The sequence below is a fragment of the Triplophysa rosa genome, linkage group LG7 (genome assembly GCF_024868665.1).
Source record: "Triplophysa rosa linkage group LG7, Trosa_1v2, whole genome shotgun sequence".
Classification (NCBI taxonomy): Eukaryota; Metazoa; Chordata; class Actinopteri; order Cypriniformes; family Nemacheilidae; genus Triplophysa; species Triplophysa rosa.
The window spans coordinates 20,879,065-20,904,131 of record NC_079896.1 but is presented as its reverse complement, the minus strand read 5'-3'; positions in this window follow the sequence as shown (position 1 = coordinate 20,904,131).

Genomic DNA, 25,067 nt, shown 5'->3' with positions numbered 1-25,067 from the left:
CGACATGACAAACTAATAACAACAGCAAATGAGCGTGTATTTTGGAAGGCAGCACAGCAAATCGAAATGCACAATCTATATCCATAGTCTCATGCGAATGAGATAGAGGGGTGTGAACAATATCCATGTGTTATTATGATGTGTTCTGTCATACGAGTATGGACAATAGTGTGATAGAGTGACAACCAAACCATATTTAGAGCATACTTAACTGTATAATTGTTTAAACAGTATTATCAGTATATTTAACAGTATTTTATTTTTTGCCATTATCTGTCATTTGGTCCCCACATTGTATAGTTAACCAGGACCACACCTGATGTCTCAATTACTATAAACCTCATTTAAAGTCCCTGTGAACCAGAAGTTGTGATCGTTTTTAATTCCGGATTCTGCCGCAATTCCAAGTGAAACGGAATTTCTAATGAGAAGAAATTGTAGGTGTTTTGATTTGATGTATAAAAACAGCTGCTGCATTTTTAAATGTAACTGGGAGCAGAGTGACAGTTGAAGGGGAGGAGTTAACGGATGCTCCGCCTAAGCTGTCTAATTTACGTCATTTGAGAGGGATAGTCACTAGAGGGCAGAAGTGCATTTTCAGATTTGAACTGAAGATTATGAGGGAACACGAATTTTAAAAAGAGAATGACCCACATTGGTAAGCTATTTACAATAAACGCTGCAACATTTCATGAAAAAATAGGAATTATGATTTTCAATTCCACTGGGACTTTAAAATGTAACACTGGTATAAATGGTGTATGTAATGCTTTTACTACTTTTAGTTGAACTCTTATTAAACCTGATAAAGTTTTTAATTCAATTGAAATGGTTATAATGTTCACCTCAAAAGTGTCACTGCTGTACAAAGAAGTGGACTGTCACAGGTTGTGGAAAGGATTGTTTGACCACTGCTAGCATCTCTAGCCACATAGCTTTGGGCACCACCTGCCTTCCCCATGTTGATAACCCATGCCAATAGACCTCTAAACGAATCTGTCCTAACAAAGCTGTTATGGTGACAATTGAGAGTATGAGCATTTGCGGAAGTCTGACAGCATTTGGCAAGCGTTCATTTCTCCGTACGCCCGCACTGACCTTGTGAGAAACCATGTCAGCCTGTTAAACACATCTGCAGTTGAAACATCCAGCAGTCACACCATCAATACGAGGTCAAACGTCAGACGCAATAATTATAATCATCCAGCGGCCTCACCGAGTCGCGAGCATGTACTGCTGTCATTGGCACACTCTCAGTTCTGTTGTGGGGAGGGGGTTCAAATCCCGGTGTAAATGTGATCTGATGTTCAAAGTATATCCTGTCATCTTCTGTCTTCAATATGTAATTGCTCCAGTACTATTGCTAGCCCATTTTCCGAGCCCGTGGCAATTACAGAAATACAATGAGTCTCTCTCTCTCTCTTTATTTTTCTGTCTCTCCCTGCCGAACGTGTGTACTAATTCGCAATAAAGTGCTACAGCTGTCACTGCATTTTCTGCTCTGTTACCTCAATAAATTGGAACTGCAAAAAATAGTGAAAAATTGGCGTATTGCATTATGAGCCGCCTCCAGTGTGCGACTCGAACACAATTTCAACAATTCTATTTCCTTTAGATGAGAAAGTGTAGCTTGTCAATGCCGGACTTGGCAAATATTCATGAATCAGTTGATAATGGATTCCATTTGTCAAGAAATAATAATTTTAGATTAGGAAGGTTTTTTTTTTACTTTGGAACCAAACATTTGGATTGGTTGATGTGGAATGTATTGGCGAGGGCGGTGAGAAAGTCAACATGTGATATTGTGAATTAAACTATGAATTACTGTCACAAGCAATGAACGGTTAATGGAATCATTAACTGTGCACAACACTCTCAAATTGTGACGGCGGTGTGTGTCCTAACATAAACGTGTGCAGAGTTTAGGGAAATAGATGAAATATCTTTATTAATAAGATGATGGACCACAATTCACCTTTAATACAGGTTTTAACCTTTTCGATTCATACATCGAAATGTATACAACACTTGAATAGCTTCCAGTAGGATGTTGTACCCGTCGTGTTTTTTAGAGCATCTTCAGAGAGGTTGGGGCAGGAAACCCAACCTAAAGCTCTACTGGGGCACAGGCCACCATTACTTTCCCTACTTTTTTTCTTGAAAGCCTGCTAAAAATATTTAAGTATCTTTAACATACTTAACACAAACATTATTACCATGGTTTCAGGGTACAGATGCTCCTGTTAAATGGGTTCCCACGATTTGTCCCCTTGGTCACCCATTTGAAATTTTCCAAAAATTTCTTGTACTAACCAATGCCGAATACAACATGTTCTGGCAAAAATAGACAAAGTAACCTAATTGTAATGTTTTATGCACAGTAGCCGGCTCAATTAATGTTAACCAACCTGATCTTACGGGAATTTATAACTATTTTACGAGGTGGCTAATTTGTATGACTTTGTACAATGTCAATCATTCAAAAATGTAAGCTACATAACGTCAATGGTGCGAAAGCAAATCATATTATAACGTACGTATAAGATTGAACGAATTTATACGAAATAGCCACATCGTAAAATAGTTACGAATTTCAGTGAGATTGTATTTTAGTAACCCCTATACCAATAGGTTTTGAACAATAAGTACATAAACAATAATAACAATTCTTCATCCAACCCCTATATGTGTGTGTACAGGTACATATTTATCAAAACACATTTGTACCCAGAAGTGAGCTAAATCTGGCAGAATTGTCCTTTGGGGACTTTTAGGATGTGATCATTTGTTTAAAGGGTGTTTAAATAAACAAAATAATGTCTAGAAAAGTGCATAATATCTATAAAAGTGCAAAAAGCTTAGGAGCTGTATGCAAAACAAGTCTGTGTATGCGTCAAACCATCCTTTGGGGACCCATTTGTCCCCAGAAGTGAGCTAAATTTGACAAAACTGTCCTTTGGGGACATTTAGAATTTGCTCATTTGTACAAATGTGTTGAAATGATAGTGTGAAATGAAGTTCTAAAAATGAAACAATGTGTTGCAATGTGTTCTGTTAGAGTTACGGTTTGGGTTAGCGTGATTATTATTAGCTGTATACAAATAGATAGTAAGTGTTTGTGGTCGTGGTAAACACAACAGTGTGGGGACCAAGTGTCCCTACAAAGACAGAAATATCAGTCATTTTTGACCTTGTGGGGACATTGTTTAAGTTTATGTTTATTTGAAAATGTAAAAATACAAAAAGGTTTCTGTGATGGTTTGGGTTGAGTTTAGGGGTAGGGTTAGGTGATAGAATATACTGTTTGTACAGTATAAAAATCCTTATGTCTATGGAATGTCCCCATAAAACATGAAACCCAATATGCATTTGTTTATGTGTACTGTGTGTGCGTGTGTGTGTGTGTGTGTGTGTGTGTGTACGTCTAAGAGGAAAAACTCTAAGAAAGATCCTCTCAGTGTTTTGACCTGTAACCACAGCTCACATTGTTGGGTAACAGAGATAACAGGGTAACAGGGAGCAGCTGTCGGATCAAGCTTTTCTTCAAATGATTAGTGTGTGTGTGTGTTGGGGGGGGGGTGCAGAGTATAGAATATGTTTGTGTAAGGGTGCAGAGCAGACTGGAAGAAATGACAGTAGCTTCTCTGTGCAGAGAAAAAGAGAAGCGTCTCTTGTTAGGGATCATTTATTAACTGAGATCATCTCTTGGTTGGCCTCAGGGTAATAACTAATGTCAATGGCAAATTTCACAGTTGTCTAGAGAAATGAATTAAATTTGCAATAAAAGGCCCTTTGGCTTGTTGTACATGCTCATTTATTGGAGTTGGTGAACTAGGACTGTAAAGCAACGGTGAACGCTGCCTTCATTTCCCCTCTTGTGAAAACGTGACCTTTTTCTCTCATTATTGTAAGGAAAGGATGGAGGGTTTTGTGGAAAGAAAGGGGCCTCAGCGTTCAGGGGCCCAGAGAAGCGCGTTACCTCACACTCGCTGACGCTAATGAGTCTTATAGATAGTATTCCAACGTTTAACCATGGATGTGAACCCTGCATTTACGTCTAACCTCACTACACTCTTAGTCCACCATTCATCGCCTTTCTTTCACACTTTGTCTGTGACTCAATGGGTGTGATTTTGTGTGTGCGTGCGCGCGTTCGCGTCTGCGTGTGTGAGAGGGAGAAAATGTCTATGTGTGAGACGTGAATTAGAGATTAAAACTCTAAAGTATTCTCTAATCCAGGCATTGAGGGTTAGCGATGTGAGGAGTGAGAATAGAGTGAACACAAAGGCTCCCCGCGGCCTCAGACTCACGCCATCACCGCTGCTCCTGACGGCCACACAAAAAAGTCCCGCTCACCCCCCATCTCAGCCTGCAAAAAAAGCCTGTCAGCTCTCTTCCATGCCCCCACTAACGCTTTGCCCCCAGCAGTCAGGACCGTAGGGGTGGGGAGGGGGGACATTAAGAATAGACCCCAAAATTAGACGAATTCTCCTCTCTCTCACTCTTTTCTCGCTCCCTTTCTCTGAGGACAGATGACAAATAATGGCGTGATTGAGCCTGTGTTTCAGTCACACATGTCCCCCCGTAGCCAGCTGCCAGTGGGGAGCAGTACGAGAGGTTAATTGAGGAAAGGGTTATGAAAATAAAGCGCAAGAATCAGTCGGATTCTACTCAAAGAAGAGGAAAAACGGCATCCTGTCGAATAATGCGCAGCACAAAGGAGGAAAAATCAGGAGCACAACACGGGAAGCAAGTTACTGTCTCCGGCAAGCTTGTGAGGTAACGATGAAATCAAAGGTTTGACAAAACGCCACAAAAATATGAAAAAGAATTTCTGAGGCGCAGTAATTATTCAATAACAAATCATTTCTTGTCGCAGAATTGGAAAATCAGCCAGTATTCTATGGCCCGCCATTTTATTCCCCTCCATCACATTTTGAGAGATAAATGTAACATTTAGCTGTTAATTCCAGCATCTGAAGTGTTCGTCTTCAGATGATTTAATTGGCCTGCAATTTTCTCCTGTCAAAAAAGCATCGTGCACCTCTGATGAGAGCGAGCGAGCAGGAGTGTGAGAGTTAATTAGCGACCTCGTTAGAGACCTGGAAGTGTCTGCTGTGTCTCCGTCCCTTTTTCTTTTCTCGCAAACATTCGTACATGTAATGAAAAACCTTTCTTTTCTTTCTTTCTTGAGGCTCAATATGCAGCGACAAAGTCGACTTTTATGTTTGCAGAAAGCGCTCTTTGCTTTCCGAATTTTCAAACTGCCCCATGTGGCTGAAGCCGGAACTAGTGTGGAACGTATGTACACGTTTGCGCAAGGCACTGCGCAAGTGTAAGTCATGACAAGAAAACTAAATGAAACATTGGAGTAGTTTTGACACAAACAAAAGCCAAATCCAAACACTGCTCCAAAAGTGCATTTTTAGTAACTAAAAATAGTCAGAATGGGATGTGACATCAAAATGTCAAAAAATCTTCAAAACATTTTCAAGCTGTAATGTGGCACAGTGGGGCTAGGTTTTGGTGCATTAGCATTCAAATCCAACACACTGATTTCCCGTGAGATCAAGTTTACAAAACCTCCACCATGGCCAACAAATCCCTCTGTCCATCTGACATCCTAAAACGCGTGGGAGTTAAGCGCTGACCTGGTCTACAGCGGACTGTATGGGGATATTTCCAGACCTCTCTATAGAGGTAATAAAATGATTAGGAGGAGATGACGGATCTTGCTGCTAGTTGATTACAGCTGAACTGTCTCATGAGTAGGGGCTAATTAGAGCTGAATGAAGTGAATGGAAAGACACAGTATGGCTCTGTGCTGACGCCTGTGTAAAACTGTGTGGAGTGCTGAAGTACCTCATGGAACAACCTCTCTGCTATTCCCAACCATCTCTCAGGCTCACAGGGACCGGATCGGTCTCTACAGGATTAGGTACAGGCTTAGGCGCAGACTCAGGATTAAGTTTAAGCACCGGCTCAGTCTCAGACTCAGGATTAGGTTTAAGAACAGGCTCAGGATTATGTTTAGACACATACTCAATATCAGACAAATAAATTCAGACATTAAGGAATCAGTGGAGGAATATTGCCTGTTTTTGTGAACTTCTCATAGACGCCAAATATGTGTGTACCACAATGTTTGTGTTTTCCTGACAGCTGATGTTGGGTTGAATGGATATATAAAGGTAAAGAATGAAATAAAAATGTTTTGTCACAACAACACTGTAACTTTGGATATGGTACGGAATGAAAATAGTTCAATAGAAAAATTATTATGAGGATATAATGAGGATACTGTCCAGGAGCCTCATTTATAAAATGTTGCATAGAAACCGTCCTAAGTTTGATTTTAAGATCATTTCTCAAAGTTTGTACGTCTCATTCATAGAACGAACGTACGCACAGAAAACGTGTGTACGCCTCTCTTTCAGATGTTAAATCTATACATCGCAAATGATCTTGAAATTGCGCAGCTGAACAGTTTCAGATCTCGCCTTTTAACAGTGTCTAATTAATATCATTGACATTACAGAGACAACTCATATTAACAACAACATATTACTCGGACAAGCAAAAGTACGCACGTCTGCCCCCTGAAGTGGCGCTAAGCACTTTTCCACGTCAAAGAACGTTTTTATAAATATGAACGTTGGCGTGGATTTTTGCATACACACACTCTACGATCAAATCCGTGCGTACGCGCTCTTTATAAATGAGGCCCCGGGACTATAGACCACTTTGTAAGATGTAAACATTGGTCCAGACACAAAAAAAATCTTACATATGCAATTCAATCTGAAAGATATTCGTTTAACATTTTGATTCCTTTATAAATGTTCTGTTGGTTGAATTTTGTTTAAACGTTTGTGCAGTGTTAAAACACTGGATCAGTGTTGGACCAGCATTGTTTACATTTTCCGAAGTGGTCTACATTAAAAAACCTGGAAAATTCCTTAAATGATTACATTAATAATAAACAAGATCTTTAAAGACTGCATTAATCGCAAGATTCAGCAATCCACACTCTCAGACGCCTGTCTAATGGCGAAGTGAAAAACATGACAAATAGCTTCAAACTGGCAAAAAACATGCAAATACAGCAGGGAGACAAATGTCCAACCTTGCGTTTAGTGAGGAGGTAAGGTCATCCCTGACTCCATCTATCACCGCTGTAATCAGGCGTACGCAGGCTAACCATGAGCTCGGCTTCGGCTGCATAGATAAGCGCTCAGAAGCAGGGAAAGCCTAGATAAAAACAGGGAAAAACTGATAAAAGATTCAACAAGTAAACACTCTCTGCCGCAGCTGTGGTGTTCTCCTTTGTAGTCGTTAACTGTGGGGCTGGCGTAAGGTTACACACGTCTCTTTTGCTTGCACTCTCTTTCATACAGAGATTTCTTTGGGAAAATTTCTCTTTGAAATTATCCAAGTGGATAATGTCGTTTCTAGCCAGATTACTGCATTGATCATAGGCCGTGCTGGATGTATGTTGTCAAGATAGTTCAGTTTTACAAACTTTTATCAAGCCATCTAGCATAACACCTGCTGATCATCAAATATAGTAGTACATAAGAGTTTATTAGACTGACTGCATTAATGTTCCGTAAGAAAATATTGTGCCCCTGTCGGAATGAAAAAGAATCAACTTCTTACTGGGAACCAACTGAAACAGTTTATTCCCTTTACAAATGTGCCAATTTTTGCAGTTATTTTGTGATCGTAATATCCTGATTCGATAATGTATGCAGAGTCAGCACAGAATGACACAGAGCTCGAGGGGTTTCTGATATTTATCTGCTTTACTTGAGATTGTGTTAACTTCCCACTCCTCATCAGGTGTCAATGTATGCAGCTTTACCTGATGAACAAGTGTCGTGAGTACTGAGATCGCAGGATCTTGCCAGATATTAAATCTTTTTTTTTAACAAAATCTTTGGTCTCTCGAAATTATAGCATAAAAAGAAAACCTCTTTTGTCATGTTGAACAAAATAGGAGCGAAAAAACTGTCTTTTTGTACCATTGACAAACGTGTAGTAAGTGTATAATTTCAGAATACTTGTAATCCACATTGAAATTTGAATATTAAAACAATTATGCCTCTAGTTGGTAAATGGACATGAGTCCTATTTAAAGGTGCAGTAAACTGGCCGTTTTTATTGTTTTTTACTATTGTCTGATGTCTACTTATGACGTTTGCGTGGTTTTTACATTTGAAAACATCAAAATCAATAACATGTTAATTTGTTCTATTATTTTGTCTAAACATAACACTGAACAAAAACGGAAAAGCAGTTTTAAAATCTTTGTTCTTGAGTAATAATTTTGTGAACTTTGATTTATTTAAAGCTAGAGATTAGTACTGGGATAACGAGAAATTGTTTTGTTATATATCGTTTTTCTGTTCTGTTAATCTGTTATTGTTACTATTTTCCAGTAATAATTTGGTGCAAAGTTCATGTTTGCAAATTCGATTACAGGAATAAATAACTAAATAAATAGATTTATTTGGTTTAAATTATGTCCAGTGTTTTAACATCTACATGATTAATTAGCCTACAGGCACATTAAGAGCACAAATCACAAAATATTTTAGTGGTCATGAAAATGTATTCAGATTTAGCATATTAATGATGCATTCATCCGATAAATCATGACATTTCATTTACAGGAAAGTAAATGTAAGTTCAAGTGAATGCTTTTTAAAAGTAAAAAGTATTGGTATCGGTATCGAAATCGGCAATACTGGCCTTGCATTTACTTGGTATCGGATCCATACTAAATTTTACAGTATCGCCCACCACTAGCATAGAAGACTTGGAAGTAAACGCCCACTGCTATGATTGGATAGCAGCTTGCGTAGTTGACTTAGTTGGAGCCTTCTGTGAATTTGAACACGTAACGTTACGTAACGTGATTTTACTCAAATTTACAGACTTATTTCCCGGATGTGATGGCAAGGCTTTGCGTATAGTTTGTATAGCCTATAGTTGTATGGTGTTTAGTGATATATGACCGTACATGTCAGCATTTAAGACCCGCGAACCGGACAGAAGATCACCGCGATCGCGGGACTCAAATGTTATAGTTTTCATGATAAATAAACAAACGGTAGACTCCCTGCCAAAACGACAGTGTTGGCAGATATGGATATGACTCGGCACCAGAAATAATATCAAAACACTTCAAAACAGCCTCCATTATTCGCAAACGGTGGATAAACGATATATGAGCCCGCCAAATCACAGAGATGCCGATTACAATTATTACAAATGACTAGAGGTCCCCAGGTAATACTATCAGGGCATATCAAGCGATCTCTAACAAAGCAATAGTGGCACATAATACAAATATGTTTTACTCACATAAGATTGCTGCGCCATTCCTATCGGATCCAATATTGACGGCACAGCACTGCTTTTTCATTTTAGTCTCTCCGCAAAACCAAGCGTCGACCTGTGACTTGTTCAAGGAATCCGCGTTGAAATGAAGCTAACAAACGCACAATGTTTTCCCCACGTGAGCTGGAACGTCTTTTAAAATAAATGAACTTCAACCACGCATTCCTACTGTTGGAATCCGAAGGAAGTTCATGCAGCGACAGTGTTCTTCCACAACCAGGCACTGCACAAAATTTTGCGATATTTAACGGCGTGATGCTTATACTCGCTCTATCTGGTTCTGTGCGGCTTGAGTTCAGTACTGTCATGCGCAAACCAGTGGGCAGGGCTAGAGAAGTAGGCGTTGATATTCTTCTGTGGAGGCGGTGTTCAACCTATCATAGATAGCTGCATTCCAGGACCTGCCGTTTGCTGAGCCTCATGTCAATAACAGTTGTTATTTCAGTAACAAGGGCAGTAACAACACTTACAGTATGTTCGCTTGAATAGGATTCCCTCTTATATAACAAAAGCTCGGGTTAAAATTGTGGTCTTAATTCACTGCACCTTTAATGCTTTTCAATGCTTTGTTTTGAAAATGTTAGTTCGTTTTAAAAAATGTGAGGGTTGAAACCCCGACTCTAGAAGAACTTATAACCAGCAAGTTTGTGTGTGAGTTTATGTGCACTGTAAAAATGATTTGTTGTTTTAACTTTAAAAAATACGTTTTTTAAGTCTACTGCCTTAAAATATTTAGTTAATTCAACTTAAAAATAGTTAGTTAACATAACAATTTAGCATCAAATTCACGTAATAACTAATATTTTTTATTAACTAAACATTTTTGAGGCAGCTGGGTAACGTATTTTTTGAAACAAAAAATCAAGTTTTACAGTGTGTGCGTTTGCACCTCCATATATTCCTCCCAATAATTATATTAATCACATTCCTGTCTATTATTACTGCTAAAACTCTCGCCATTCATCACTGTGGATTATTCCTCTTTGACATTGGCTGGGCTGTTTGTGATGAGCTATTTGTCCTGGGTGGGGTGGGACCACTCGCTGGCTGCCTGACGGGCCAGGCTGGAGCATAGCGTGGGGAGAGACTGTGTCATGTTTTACAGCGGCTTGTGCTAAATAGGCCCTCTGCCATTAATCTACCGTCCTCCATCGGAGAGAGAGCGTGGGCCAAGCTGGTGAATGTCTAAACAGACCTGCGGTCGTGATTTATAAGGCCTATCCTCCATTAAAGATGCGCCACAGCCTTTACATGCCGGACAGCTAAGGACATCCGGCACGCATTGCTAACATAAAGACATGGGAGTGCGGTTTTGAAAAGATATGCGATAAAAGACAAGCAGGTTTATTCAAGGATAAAAGCAAAGGTTAGAGCATCGCTTTAATTACAAACAGCTATTAAATAAGAACTAAATTATTAAATTAAAATTAGAACTATTAAATGAGAACTTTTTTTATTCTGTGTGTGCGATATGTTAATGTATGTGTATATGTGACGTTTAAATGTGTGTGTGTGAGGTAGTCTACATGTGTGTGAGAGTGAGAAGCTCTATTCTGGCAGTGGTAATCCATCCATTGTGCCGAAATTCTCCATCTGTATCAGTTTATTGAGAGCACATTGGCCCTGGGGTCTGTAACTGAGCTGGACCCTGTCTGACAGTCCTGTGTGTGTGTGTGTGTGTGTGTGTGTGTGTGTGTGTGTGTGTGTGTGTGTGTGTGTGTGTGTGTGTGTGTGTGTGTGTGCGTGTGTGTGTTGGGGGGCAGGGGCGGTGGACCATGGGAAAAACACCGCCCCACACCTCTCTGTAGCTCTTGTTCTACCCCACTTCACATGCACGCACACACATATACACACACACACCAAACATGGGCCACTTGTCACTGACCCCCTCTACTCACCCTATGCCCATTCTGCCCCGTCCTCGCACATGTGTTCTTAACACTAATACACCCCCCAATCCTACAGCCCACACCCAGCACCCTCTGCCTTCCTGACCCGCCCACTGACACCACACCCTGGGCTCTTCCTGTACCTCAAAGAGTAGAGAACGCCATCTAGACATTTAATCTTTGACATAGCCTTTAGATTAGCACCCTTTTTAATAAGCAAGAAACATACAATTATAAAAGTCAAAGTGTTTGCAAAGCAGGTCACGGGAAACAGAGGGTTAATGGATGTTGCATATGTGTGTTTGTAGATGTCGTTCTGTGTGTGCGCACCTTGGTTGTGTCTAGACCTCTGTAACCAATATTAAAGCGAGCCCTGATTAGAAATTTACAGAAGAAAAAAAGCATAATATTATGTATGAAATGAATCATTAACATGGACCATTAAGTTCTCTATTTTCATTTAATTGAATTTGTCAGCAGTATCCTCTTTAACTGAAAACCACTCATAACTGCTAAATTAAATAATAATTAAAGATACAACTATCAGAGGATTTGAGGGGAAGTCAGGGAGCATTTATTTCCGATCCAAGGCGTAATTTATTCAAATTATATAGAAGAGCGATTGGGAAAATTAGATGCATATTCCTTTCAGGCCTTTAAAGGAGAAAAATGCAACAAGTTTTCTAACAGAATTGCTCACAGTTATATCAGCGCAGAGTGCTTACCATCCTAATGAGATATGTGAGAGTTTATTTACTTTAAATGAAATATTTATTTGGATTTTTCTTCTTACATTTTTACATTACTATTAGGAACAGTCAAAACATATAAATTTAGGAACGAGAGCAATGATTTACAAGGTACAAATCGATAATTTCAAAAGAAAAGAATAATTGTGGAAACATAAAATGTCAAAATTTGAGGGTCAGCAGTTGCCGATCTGAGACTCTGAAGCAGATTCTAAGAATTTGGCAGTATATAAAGAATAAAGAACTACATGAAAGCAATAGCAGAGCCGTGAAGGTAGAGAGGACCTCAGGAAATATTGATGACAGATAGAATAAGTGTAGCCAGTAGGGGGAGGCAAGTCTAAAGAAAAGTGCACACTACAGAGAGACAGAGAGAGGGAGAGAGGGAGAGAGAGAGAGAGAGAGAGAGAGGACACACATAAGCACTCGCACGCATCTGTCTCCTAACCCAGATATGTTCAAGGCATACTTGTTTGAAAATCCTACGGATCCACATTGGAGGTTAGGGTAGGATGTTGTACAGTTTGCGCAGGCAACGAGCGACACAGCGAATGACTGTGCTAGCTGAAGTGTGATAAGATGGGCTGTTTGTTTGTGTGTTTCTGAGCACTTTATGTATGGTTACTGTATAATCTGCGAACCTACACTGCATATTTACCACCAAACACATGAATATTGAAATTACAGGTGGCGTGTCGGCGTTTTACTTATTCGACCTGCCACTCCACGGCACCTGCACCTGTTGCCTGCCATTCGGGATTCACTATGCTGTTTTGGTTAACTCCACCCCCGTCTTTCTCTGTCTTACTCTTACTCTTTCTCTCACGCCCTCCATATATGTTTAGGCGTGTAAGTAGGTGAGTTTTCATAATGCTTTTTGTTCGGAATACAATATGACTCATCAGGTTGTTCAGGTAGGCAGTGAGTAAAGTGACAGCTTTAACCCACTCGTTCAGCTGCTGGGCCTTCTGTGTGTGTGTTACTTTAAGAGTGACAGAGGAGAACAAAAAAAGCGATTAATGAAGAAGCAGAAGTGAGAGAGAGAAAGTGACGGAAATTCCACAGATCGCAAGTAGATGCGGAATCAGCAAGGTTGCCCAAGGATCCGTGAATCTGGCTTGTTGCCCTCTGCTCTGTGCGTGTATGTTTGCGTACATTATGTGTGTGTTGGATGTTTCTCTGCGCTGAATGTTGCTTCCTCCTCCCCTCGAACCTCCTGAATAAAAGGCTGCGTTCGCTAAGTGCAGACGGATCTATTTCACCGTGGATCTGCGCAAACAAAGCCTGGGAGTGTAGCTCTCATGCCACTGCGGGGTATCTCTTACGCCCTCTCACATATACCATTCTCTCTCTCCGCGCTGACCGAAAGTTGACACTGCGGATGGACCGACAGATAGGCTCAACTCAATATGAGTAAAGACTAGGCCTCCCTCCTGTTTTACGCTCACTCTGTTTCTTATACACTCTCTTTTTCTCTCAGGGCTCCTCTATGGCTAATGCTCTAGAAAGTTCTTCCGACAGAGTCCTCACACTTTCTTAGTCACACTAGAGTGATTGTTAGGGGGAGGTATTGGGGGGTCCAGAGCGATGTTAATCGTTCCTCACTCTTCTTGGCAGCAGCGACACACGTGAGCAGACAGTGTTCCGCTGTGTTCCGCCGGGCCATGGACGGACAAGCACGGCACTCAGATGAGTGAGCTGGCAGGAAGCAGGCAGCACTGTGACCAGGAACTCTATTAAAAACGACACAGCTCACTTTGATTACCATGACTGGGCAGCCAAGTTTAAGCACAGCCTCTCACACACAAACACACTCACCATTTCTGTAACATTTAGTCTCACTTTCACACACAAACACCCACATGCATGCATGCTTGAACAGCGTCACATCTCTTCTTTCTGTTAAACAGCCTTTAAAATGAGTTGCCATGAAGAACCTTTTGGCCTCCATGGGGAATAGTACCTTAAAAAGTAATGTTACAATGTTGTGTTAATGATTTCAACTCTATTGTAAATTTTGCATTGTTATTCTTTATAGAAAGAAAGATGTTCAGTAACTTTTTGCATAACTTTTTGCCAGTCACCTGACTGAGACCACAGACTGTTTTGCAAGCATTTTAGTTGAACTGAGTTTAAATATAGTTGACGATGACAATGTACTTTACACACAAAGGAGCATTTACAGATTTTCAATTAACACAATTAAGAATCATAGGAAACATGAGCTACTTCTAAGCGCTCATCTATTTTATCTTTTAAAATTGTATCTGCTACAAATAATGAGTACAACTGAATCCAACAAGTTCATTAGCAGAAGAGAAAACAAGCTAAACACAAGCTAAAACAAAACTTTGTCAGGTTGTGACAAGAATGACACACAAACTCTTTAGAGCTACTAAAGACCACCAAAACCGAGACCAAGACAAGGCCGAGACCATAGGGTGTCGAGAACAAGACCAAGTCCCAATCCCAATTCTATTTTCTACCCCTTCGCCTACCCCTCGCCCCTTCCCCTTGCCCCTTGAAACAAAGTGGCAAGGGGAAGGGTTACAAATTTTCCACTAAGAAATGGGACAACACTACTACACTGTTATACGTCATCATACGTCATTGCTAGCTCCTAACGTTATGTCAGAGGACATGCGCCGATGCACCGGGTATATGACATAAAAATATACTTTCCAATTTCGTGCAATCAGTGCTGTCCGCAAGCAAACTTTAGCGATTTTTTTTGCAAACGTTAAGAGAACATCACCGTAAATACAAACACAAGATTGAATGTAACGTACATAAAATGAAAAATTGTCATAAAATCCTTATTAATGGCAAAAATTACTTACATGTATGGGTCTGCTTGCTCGAGTGAGCAGCCATGTTGGAAATTTCTCTTAGGCCTTCGTTTGAAGTGAGGTCCCGAAAAATCTTCATTTAAAGGACTACCTGGCCCTTCCCCTTAGCCCTACCCCTCCAACCAAAAGAGAATTGAGACACCCCTACCCCTTAACTTTAACGCACCAAACGGAGGGGTAGGGGAAAATGTAGGGGTAAGGGGTAGAATTGGGACTGGCCCCAAGACTTTGAGGGGCCGAGACCAAGACAAGTCAAGACCAAGGCAGACCGAGACCGAGTCGAGACCAAGACCAGCACTCCCAAAATTTATTCAAAAGATCCACAAAACACAAAAAAGTCATAATAAAATAATAATAGAAGTTACTTGGGTGATGTTTTGTTCAGAAATGTATGTGTAGGATGTTTTATGTTCTATGCTTTATCACCCTGTGACATATTACAATTTTTGTGCAGGTAAAAATTCCAAAAAACTGTAAATACCCAAGATAAATTCAAATCTGTGACCTTCAACAAAACAAAACATTCAGTGCCTTAATTAGTTTCATTGCTTTTTTTATCTAATCAATAGCAAAATAGCTGTGTGTTGCTCAGAAATGCACAAAAGTTCAGATTTGTTATAGATTTGTTTGGGACTAGCCAAAATAGAACAAAAACTTGTGTTTAATTGTGTCTAAAACTTAAGTCACTTATTAACCCAAGGTTTTTTGAATAATTATACAAAATCAATATCACATCAGATGTTATAAAATAAACAAACAAGTTCTCATACAAGTACCTTTTTTGCAATCACATCTTGAATGTTGTGGGCCTTTGTCTGTATTCGTTTTGTTGACAGATTTGTTTAAGACAATCCCCCATTCTTCTCTTACCAGCAGTAAGAGTAACAAAAGTAACAGAATAATCATATAAGAAACAAGTGGTGAATCCTTTTAAAGCCAAAAGTTTTACATCCAATCACATGAATGATGTTAACACATAAATCAGACAATGCACCAGCAATTTAGTGTAATTCCCACAGTTGTGGTCTTGACCGGTCTTGAAATAAAATCCAAGACAAGACCGAGACCAAAGACAGTCGAGACCGAGACAAGACCAAGACCATCAAAAAATGGTCTTGAGACCGGTCTCGAGTACTACAACACCACCATCATGTTCATATATACTACAACTACTCTGACAATGCTTGCACACCCTAATTCATTAATTTCATTTGATTTTATTTGATTTTATTCTGTTTTATCTTTAAATTTAAATTTAAAATTATAATTTAATTTAATTAAATTTTTTATTTTATTTTATCTGAAAACACAACTGCGCAAAATTTACAAGCAACGTCCTTGCGGTAAAAGTGTAATAACACCATGTTTTTGGTGTATTCAATACTATTGGCAAAACCATGGTTTTACAACAGTAACCATGTTTACTGTAGTAAAACATAGGTTAATTTTTGTAAGAGATGCGATTTTAGCAATCTGATACATAACACACTACTTAAAGCTACAATCCGTAACTTTTTAGTTGTTGAACATGTCATAAAATTGCATTACCTTACACCAATTTGCAAAGTTAAGGTTTTAACAATGATTGATAAAGTATGTGATTTTACGGAAAATGTCAGTTGGACATCATTTGACTTTAATCCACATAAAGATAGTGGAAGTGGATGGTACATAAAGTAACCATCAATTTTATGTTTCAATTTATGTTTACGTTTTTATGTTTATTTATTATTTTATGTCGATTTATGTTTATGCTTTACACTACAACGTTACCCCCAGCACTATCTGCTAATTTTTCATACCTCATATACAGTACAATGCAGCAAAGCAAAACAAAGAACAAAGCTAAAATGCTCACACACAATCATAGTCACATGAATAGCCTTTTACAGAACTAGAACAAACTTCTTGTATTCTTGAATCACTGAACTACTAATAGTGCACAGATGGCTAGTAAAAGGTTTTGCTTCCTGGTTCATGAATCAGAGTTTCAATGGCGAACCAGCAGCCAATCAGGTACTGTATTTTGGAGAAGCAGGGTCTGAGAGCGTCTCTGGGGCAGTCTGCCTATTAAAACAAGGCCAAACACTTCACAGACAGCGAGTGAGCCAATTAATTCTGCTGGGGGCTATGCTCTCAGGTTAGAATTTGCTTATGGTGATAAATTGGCGCTTTGTATCCATGCTAAACTACCTCCATTTCTCTACTTTTCTGAGGGTTGCCAGGTCCATTGATGATGTCACAGGGCATAAGATGATTAGGGGATACCTCACGTCTCGTTGTCGCAGGGTCAGCCCTGCACTGCATGTGTAAAATTAATTCAAATCTGGTTCATGTCACTGGTTGGGCTAATGCTAACACCAACCAATGATTAGCATCATAATGACCTGCATTACATTATGACCTAAAGTAGAGCTAATATGAAAAGGTTAACTTATTTATGTTAAATGAATGCGAACTTATGCGAAATATTCCGAAAACAACACTTTTTAGTTGTGTGACATGCTAAGTAGTACAACGTTAATACTTAATATGGGAAGCTGGACTAAATTTATTCCGAGCAAAGTGACAGATTATAAAGTGAGTAAACAAGCAAATTCAAAGCAAAATGTTTTCATTTGACAAAGCTTCCAGCAAAAAAGACGATGGGTTAAAAATCTGTGCCGTGCGCTAAGAACTGTTGAACCCTCCGGCCACCTATTTCCCGATTCGACCTGTTCGGATGTGCATTAATTTGAAAGCGGCAACGTAAACAAACCTCCTTTTTACCCACAGCCCATGGTCATCTCTTCTATGCTTCAGTCTGCAGATCTATAAAGCTCAAAGTCAGCTTTCAGATTCCTGAGCTGCATTTCTCCTAATGAAGACATGTGGTCTGCGTTTACTTTCGCTCTCTTTTTTATCTTTATCTCCCCTCTCTCCTTCCTCTCGCTCATAAAAGAGAGTCTCTATTGTATCTCTCATCTGAACTGTGGAGTGGTTAGAGGGGTTGTTGTGGGGAGGAAGGGGGGGGGCGATGGGGGGATTGAGCGATTGGAAGAGCACGGACATCATTTCTCATGCAGGAAACATCCTCATTCCCCCTGTTATTCCCCATCAGGAGAGTTTTTCTGAACACTATGGAAGTAAGTCATGGTCAACTGGATTTGCTTTATGAATAGAAGAAACAGACAACAACAGCAACACAGAAAGAATCGCTATCACAGATATGATTTTCAGATAAAAGAAAAGAGGTCCTGCCATATGTTTGCCTTTTAATTAAATCAAACATTCGCTACATTTAGGGTTTTTAAACGGGGCCCATGGACCCCTGAGGGTGCGTGAAGATACTGTACTACAGGAAGAAGACGCAGAACATCTCTGAATATTAATGGACTTCATAAAGTAAAGATTTAATAATAGTTCTTACTGGTAGTAATGTTGTTTATAAAATTTTGCAGAGAAAACCTAGCATTTTGTATACTAGGGGTCCCTGGGTTGGCTGAGAGCCTGGGTGAGGGTCCCGAGGTCTGTAAAGATTGAGCAACCCTGCATAACACTCACCAGCTTGCATAAATGTCAGTTGTAAACAGCCATTTATTCAAATACACTGTAATGTAATACAAAGTACAAAGAAAAACAGAGCTTTCTTCTCAGTTTCACGCTTTTTAAAATGCTTCCAGTGTAACTAGTTTATTTCCTTGATCCTGAACCGTCATTTTCCAAACTAAGAATATGGAAGATTAATGGCTTTTGTGAACCTGACTAGAATGTTTGGGTTGAAATGACAGGGCCATCAGACTGACAGTTTCCCCAAGTGCGTCTGACAGAGTTCCCCGCCTGGCTTTTGTCGACTTTTAACACTGTGGATTTGTCAATCGACTCAGTGGCCTGAAGAGGCCTTCTCATTGTGCGCTGCAGCTTTTGGACGCTGCCAAGCAAGCTGCACGGGCGAAGGCTTTAAGAAGGAACACAATGAACTGGAAAAAACCTGGCTACCTGTGAAACAAAACCAGGAACGGGCGGGAAAATATCCACCCGAGAGAGCGGGCGTGAAAGAAAGAAAAGGACAAATAAATGCGTGTCACCATCTGACGCTCTCCTTTTTTTTTCCACAGCCAACTCTCTGAGCACTATGAGTGAATGACAGCATGAGAGAGCGAGAGTGTGAGAGAGAGAGAGAGAGAGAGAGAGAGGGAGGAGGGGGGAGAACCGGGTAAGGCTTGAATCCTTGTCATCAGCCCCTTCACTATGAATAGGCCTAATGAATGTGGCTAAGTGGTAAGAATCCATGGTCAGCAGCATCAAGGCAGGTAATACCGCCCAGATTTAATTGGGAGCAGGTATTGGAGGCTGTATTACTTTAATTGGTTAGGGGTGCTCTAAATGGAAAAAGACAAAGTATAATGGTCAAATTGAGGCGCACAATAGCACTTAGCACAGGATTGTATGCAATCGCTAATCTGCCAAGGAATGAGGCAATTCTGGGCCATTTTCTCAGTGAAACCAGCTGCACTGAGCTTGTCCCTTTTGTTCCCCCTTGGGAAAATGCAAGATTGAAATAGAAAATACCTTTACCCGGGCAATCATTTGCCACGTGTGAAAAACAGATACAGCGGTGGGCCATGGAAAAAACAGAGGGATATCTGGTGGAAGAAAGGATGGAGAGAGAAATAAAGACCAAAAGTGGGGCCTGTCACGGTCAACCAGGAAGCAAAGGAGTGATGACATTTTGCAGCTACAGATGAGCTTGCCACGAAGGCTGGCCAGCGTTTAGAGGCTGGAATCTAATCTTTAAAACACATGAGCGGTGATAATTAAAAGAGGACAGGTATTTAAGAGTTGGGTTTGTCATTAATATTGACGGGCGGCACACAGAGTTCTGTTTTAAATCTTAATGATGTTCAGACAGCTGGACCCACACAATAGAACAAGGTCTGAATGAAACACAACAAAGCCTCTCCATTGACCACTCAAGTAAATGCCACGAATTAACATGCGAACAAAAGCTCCATCCGCGTATTTTGATGCAGTTTATGACGCGATTTCAGAAAAGAACTGATCTGGGCTGCGTTTCCCAAAAGCATCGTAAGCCTACGTTGATCGTAGCTCCATTGGTGACAATGGTTGTAAGATCAACTTAAGGTTACGTTGCTTTTGGGAAACGCAGCCCTGGTCAAAAATATTTGTTGTGAGGAAAAGTGGGTCAAAAAGCTATCCGGCAAGTTCCAGGGCAGCCATAATCACATTGACATATCAGCGACTGGTATATTGGTCTCGTTAAGCTGTGTTTGATGTACTGTGTGTGGATGTAATTGGTGTGTTGTGTGTGGTGTGCAATTGATAGAGTGCAATTTACTTGTGTTTGGTGTGCTGGGTTTGGTGGTTGTAGAAATGCTGTAATTAGCTTGCTGTGGGGAGCATTTTGGTGGTTGTGTTTAATGCGATGCGTCTGGTTTTCTGTGTTTATCAAGGTTGTGCACCATTCAGAATAGAACTGAGAATGCCTTTTAAATTCAGTTTCCGAATTTCAATTCCGGTAGCGGACAAGTTGCAGAATTGTACGTAATTCAAATGCATTACAATGGAATTTAATAATTTAAGGAATGCTTTATCTTCTGGCATGATCTCACCTTAAAATCTTGAAAATGTAAAATTGTTACAACGTTACAATGTAGTTCATAAATTGAACAGGACCCAACTTGTAAATACTGAATTTTGTCAAATCGTGGACAATCAAATCGCTTATTCAGTTTCTTATGTTATGGCTGTCTTTTGCATTGCTATGTATCTGACAGTAGAATATAGTTCTGTGAGAAATAACATGATGTGACAACATTTTGGAAACATGTATGAGGTGACAGGCGATTTTTATGTCACTATGTGATCTATCAATTTTGACTGTGCCATGTCAATTTCCAAACTCATTCTGTTTTGTCATGAGCTCACATTTTAGTTTCCTTTACAGAAATGTGATTCCTCATGTTTGATGTATATTTCATTTAATGCTAGGGGTCTTTCTCACAACACCATCACTAGAATGTTTACTTACTATGTTTACTTTGATATGTGTACACTTTTTATAATACTTTTATAATACTATGACTTGCACCTTAGCTGCTGTTTTGCCTTGGTGTTAAATTGCTTTTGTTACCTTTTATTAAACATATTTTTTTGTATTCTGAATTCATTTGGTCACTTTAATAAAACTGTATAATATGTTTTCCTTGCCTCGATTAATGTTGTTCTGCATGGCTTACCTTGAAATATTGTTTTTATTTACTTTATTTTCCTATTAATTTGTATTGATACTGTAGCTTTTTAAGTTAGTGGTTAGGCTTAGTTAGGTCTTGACACATTTAGTCCTTCTAATTTAACTGCTGCAGTAAATATGTATTTATGATTCAATAACTCCTATAGGCAAGTTCTCACAGTATAGTATCTATGGTTGCTTTAAGGGCAGGTTAGATGTATGAAGCGAAGCCATTATCTATTTGTTGCGATAACAAAATTAGCCTGTATCTGTATTGGAAAAGAACCAGAGTTGGGGATTTAAACAGGAATTGTGTGAAGCTTAAACAGGAAATGTGTAGTAAAGTTCACTGTAAATAAAAGTAAAACTGGAAATATAATGACAACTGTGTTTTATATGGGACAACAATCTATCCTTTTTCTTTGCACACTCTTAAAAATAAAGGTGCTTCACGGTGCCATCTTTCTCTTACACAAAAGGTTCTTTGTGATGAAAAAAGGTTTTTCAGAATATGAAAGGGTAAGAAAGAGATGGTTCTTTAAAGAACCTTTGACTGAATGGTTCTTCGTGGACCAAAAATGGTTCTTCTATGGCATCGCTGTGAAGCACCTTTATTTTTGAGAGTACAGGTGACTACATTAGTTTTAATTGTCTGTTGTCTCACTGGAAGGCCTCTCATCTAAAATATCTAGACATTGTATGTTACAAATGTTGTAGTAATGTTTACTTATTTGCTGTCTTCTATAATGTTATGGTCCCTAGCAGAGGTGGATACAGAAAGTAGATGATAGGTGGCCCTGTAAAATTGTGGGTGGGGCGGAATAATTCGCATCTCCCTTTCAACAGGAGTAATATTTAAGAAAAATTAATGGACCGGTGTTCTGTCCCATTGTGGCGTCGAGTGCAATTCACTAAACTTCGCTCTGCAAATGAAACGTCATCACCGTGCAGTTGATTTAATGAGGTCCCACGGCTTTGCGGTGCATGGCTTTCCCTGTATGTGTCAAAAGTCAGCGAAACTGCATGTGGTTTACTAGACTCATGAGTTTCCAATTTTTATAACCGTCTCTTGTGAAAATAAACTCGGTGTGTACCTCAGGAAAATGTCTGCATGCTTTACAAAAAATGGCACCTTTTGTATTGCTATATTCAATCCATTTAAACTGTTCATACCAATAAGAACTGAAGGAGCGTGGCTTTCCATCAATTACGATAATCGGATATTTTCTGTTCTTATGGAGGTGGACAAATTTGATTTACTAATTCGGAAGCCAGCTGAGTGAAAATATCAGTGAAGGCTGAAGCACAAATGTTGCCATTAGCACTCGACTCATTGGATGTTGCTGTATGTATTTCACCTTCATTTCCAGGTGCCTCAGTGTGTGTTTCTTCAGCTTCTTTATCTAGATCTGTTTTTTTAATTGCCGCATGGATAGCTGCTTGTTTATCCATGTTTACATGATAATTGAAAGAGAATCTACAGACAGCGATATTGGCGCGGCTCGACCTGATTTTGCCAAGTGGTTGATGTCCTCAGAGCAACATATTTTGTTGTCCTAAGGACAACATTTTTATAAATAAAACCTAAACCCACACCAAACCCCAACCCTAACCATAAAATCAGAGGGAAATGATAAGTGAAAAACAATGGTCTAGAAGCACCTAATTCTGGTTGGAAGATTAAAATTAACTGTAAACTTATTTCTGAAATCTGATTGGTTGATTTAAATGTTGTCCCAGGGTCAACATGATGTTGCCCTATGGACATCAACCACTTGGCAAAAACAGAAGAGCCATTGGCGTGCAGCGTAACGGCCGTAACGTAACTGACATCACGTGAGCACATTCTTAATAATATTTGGATATTATTATTAATAAACAAACAATTAAAATGTTTTCATTTAATTTATACAATTCAAATTTAGAATGAAGGTTAAATAATTTCTTGGCTCTGACCGGGTGGGCCACTTGTCTCACTGGCCCAGTGAGCAATTGCTAGATGATCTTGGTTTTGTAGCTTTATCATTATAAATATAACCCACCAATTGATAGAATAAATGTTTTAATTAAAATTAAAATTCAGTTTTTAATTCATGTCTCATTACCTACATGAACAATTCGGAGCAATGTGACTTCTGTAACACTTAACAGTAAGGTCTTCTTTATTACCATTAGTTAATGCATTAGCTTACATGAACAATAAGCCATATATTATATAAATATATTATTAATATTATATAAAATAGGAAAGTGTGCAGTGAACCTGCAAGGTCTGAATTAAACGGCTACAGACGTCTATGAAATGTTTAAAGAGATGATCCGAATTCAGTACTACAAAACCTTGCAACTAAAGATCTTTGCACATACAGTCCGAAATTTTCATATGCGTTTTTTCGCATTTGGCTCTCGTTTGTATGGTGTCTCTGAATTGTTAAAAAAGGCCACTCAAAATGATTGACGGATGCGAAAAACGCAGAAAATCGAACCCGGTCCGAATTTTTTTATGACGGACGAAAATATCGGAGGCAGTGTGTAAATGAGATTGACACAACGTGAGGTCATATTTAATTTTTAACGTGCGGAAATTTCGGAAGCAAATTTCGGACTCAATGTGCAATGGGCTTTAGTAATGTAAAACTGTTCATAGCTCATCATTGTTATCTGGGATTCGAACCCATTGTCTTTAAATTACTGCTACAATTCCGTAACACTGTTGGAACACTATGCAAACATTTTACTTTGGGAACATTGGATTTTCAATCAAGGTTTATTTTATATTTAAATCATTGCTTCAAAAATAGAACAAAATACTCCTAATACAAGTGTATTCTGGCCTACTTGCTGTGGAGGTAAAAACAAATCCACATTGACACACAGTGTATGTTTCCACATGAATTGCTCCTCAATGGCTTCATCACAGATTGTATCAGGAAGTACAAAATGAGATTATATTATGAAGAATAAGACAGCGGCAGTAAACCAAGCATTGGCGTGATGTGTGAGTGTTTGTGTGTGATATGTCTCTCTTCTCATCGGTGTCAAAACAAAGTGCCATGCTCAGGTACTGCGGAAGAGCTGTCCATCCCCTTCCCTTCTCCCCAACCTTCCGCCTAAAAGCAGATCCTTAGAAATCAGGTATTTGTCACTTTTAATGAACATTATTTCACACCAGGCCCAAAATAATATGCATACACATTCTAAAATAACCATCCTGAGTCCTGGTTTGAGCGCATGTGTGTGAGGTGTGACAGAAGGTGTTATTTCATTAAGAAGGACCATATTAGTGGTGTAGCGATATCCTAAAGGGAGAGTAAAAATAGCAGGAATCTGTTAACATCATCTCATAAGTGAACTGTTATTTTATGTTTAAAAAAAAAGACATATCTACCATAATTCCATTAATATAGTGACATAAATGACATACAAAGTTATCTCCTATTACGTTATTAGGCTTTGTCTCAGACAGCGACAAAGTCACTTAAGCAGCATCTTTGTTTTGTTGATTAGTATTATACTGTATATAATGAATTAAATCAAATATATTATTATATTTTGTCATGTTGCATTGGCAGAATTTTTCACTTGTTTCTTGAGACAAAAACTACTAGTACCACAAAACAAAATGCACTTTTGATAGATTCAAAATCTGAAAACAAACGCCCTGTTTGATTTCCAGTGAAATGTAAAGATATTAAGGCATTTTTTCTAAACCAGGACAATTATGCCTAAACAGAGGAGTCTTGTTCAATTTTGTTTTTGAGAGAATCTATGAGGTGATGGAATGGGATAACTTCCCAAAAAAGCAAGGCCATCGCACATTTGTGGCCTCTGGGTGGACCTGTTCAACAACAGGACTTCCTGTCTTTGAAGTAAGACAGGTTTTTTATTTGATAATTATGACAGCTATTATCATAATAATCATAAGTATTAATCATTAGAATCA